Below are 2,511 nucleotides of genomic sequence, written 5' to 3' on the forward strand. Positions count from 1 at the left end.
CACACACACACATTCTTCTATAAAAGAACTTCCTGTTTTTCTCCCTCTCACCTCTCTGTCTTTTATACTCCTCTCTCTTTTTCTATTTGCATCCCATTCTCACTCACTGTACTTACCCCTTCTCTCTTCTTCGTTCCTCTCACCCCTTTTCCCGTCTCCCCACTCTTCCTCTTTCTCATATATTTGATAGACAGCGTTTGTTATACAAGCATTTACGAAATAGCATTAATAACGATGTTCCAGGATCAAGGTTTGGAAGACTTTGTGTCCTTTTCAGTTTTACATGAAACCCAACATACATGCATGAGAAGACACATGAGATGACATATAATTATGGAGTTTTGATCTTTTCTTTATTTTCACATGCAATCTTAAATGTGATGAAATCCAAGCAGAGCTTTTTCCAGAGTAGTTCTACACCAATAGACAAAATCTAATTGCAAAGCTGTTATTTAAGGGATCCCATATCATTATGGCTAAAATACAGAAATCGTCTGGTAAAAATATCACATTCAGTTGCGATATCCTGGCGAGAATATAAAATACACGAATGCAGTTTACAATACAGCATTATCAGTTAAAGTTATTTCTACGAAAGGGAGTGAATTACATGTGTATGGGCTTCCTCAAACTAATCATTCTGAAGTTAATTATTTAGCAACAGAACTATTAAAAGAAACGGGCGGCGAGCTGGCAGAATCGTTTGCACGCCGGGCGAAATGCTTAGCGGTATTTCGTCTGTCTTTACGTTCTGAGTTCAAATACCACCGAGGCTGACTTTGCTTTTCATCCTTTCGAGGTCGATAAAATAAGTACCAGTTACGCACTGGGGTTGATGTAATCGACTTAATAATCCCTTTGTCTGTCCTTGTTTGTCCCCTCTATGTTTAGCCCCTTGTGGGCAATAAAGAAATAAGAACTATTAAAAGAAACCTCTTACAATGAACTTTGCGAAAACGAATCCAAATTATTACACGAACAAAAAGTATTTTAGAACGTTATACTCAGAAAAGGACGAAAGTTTTTTTCTTTTCTTGATGCTCCGTCAGGAACTGGTAAAACATTTGTCACTAAACTGTAGTTTTCGCTGTTGCTTTTTAAGCTATTGCCGCTATGTTACTTTTGGGAGGACGAACAGTTCTCTATTTTTAGATTACCATTAAATTTAATTGACAACGATATATCAGTTTGTAATTTTAGTAAAACATTTGGGATGGAACAGGTACTAAAAGATGAAATTGCAAAAATGTGGACTATGAGGAGAGTGTCTGTTATTCCAGTAGTTGTAGGGGCACTCGGAGCACTTACAGCCAAGTTCGAGAAATGTGTGAGAGAAATCGGAATTGACATGAAAGTAGAGCAAGCTCCAAAAACTGCTCTGCTGGGGGACAGCTAGGATTTTGAGATTGGTACTTGGATATTAAATGTCTCCCACGGTAATCAACAACCAAATATCAAAGCTTATGATGTGCAGGAAGAGACTCTGTGAGACGTCTGATGGTAGGATGCTGTCCGCTCTCACAGAATCTACCAGAACAAACAACACCGAACGTTCGGAGAAGTAAAACAACAACAACAACAGCAACAACAGCAATAAAAAGATAATAATGACGATGATGATGATGATGATAACAATGATGAAGATGGCAATAATTATTCAATACCGGAATCATTATTTGTCAAGGAATATATCTATATCTATCTATCTATCTATCTATCTATCTATCTATCTATCTATCTATCTATCTATCTATCTATCTATACTTATAAATAATGATAAAATATACATTTGTTATCTGTAGATTGTTTTGTTTTTTCATTTTGAACAGTCATTTATATAGAGGGGAAAAATGCATAGATTTAGACTAAATTTTATAAAATAGACGTTGTTCATATAATATTTAAGATAACAATTAAATAACCGTTGTAAATAGATGCAATATGGATGAACATTAGCAACAAAAAACCATAATAGTAATAGTAAAGTAATAGTAAAATAATAATAATAATAATAATAATAATAATAATAATAATAATAATAATGAAAATTTCATTTATTTGCCAGAGACAGAATAAGGTGTGGGGGATTAAGTATAATAATGAAAGGATGAAAAAAAAAAGTAAGTATACAAGGTATGCACTGAAAGAGAAGGGACATATGCATAGCATACAAGGGTAAAAAAGAAAGAAATGGCGGGAAAATGATAGAGATGTGGATTTCCTAGGAAACCCTAGGATCAAGTGCCCTCTCCAATTCCTTCTCTCTGACTCACAGGTCTATACTTAGAGAGGTACCATCCACTCTTGCCATTTTCGCAGCTTTCACTCACCTTTCAGTGAACTCACTCGAGGAAAGTACTTACCATTCCACTCTCAGTTTCTTTTTCAAGTGAAACTTGAAGCAGTCAATGAAAGCTCCACCAAAGCGGATGTATCTGTCCTCATGCCTTTCAGCCTTGTCCACCAAAGTCTTCTTTCGCCACAGCTACCAGACAAAGGAAAACTGCCTTG

This window comes from Octopus bimaculoides, chromosome 12 (assembly GCF_001194135.2).
Source record: "Octopus bimaculoides isolate UCB-OBI-ISO-001 chromosome 12, ASM119413v2, whole genome shotgun sequence".
In the NCBI taxonomy this organism is placed as follows: domain Eukaryota; kingdom Metazoa; phylum Mollusca; class Cephalopoda; order Octopoda; family Octopodidae; genus Octopus; species Octopus bimaculoides.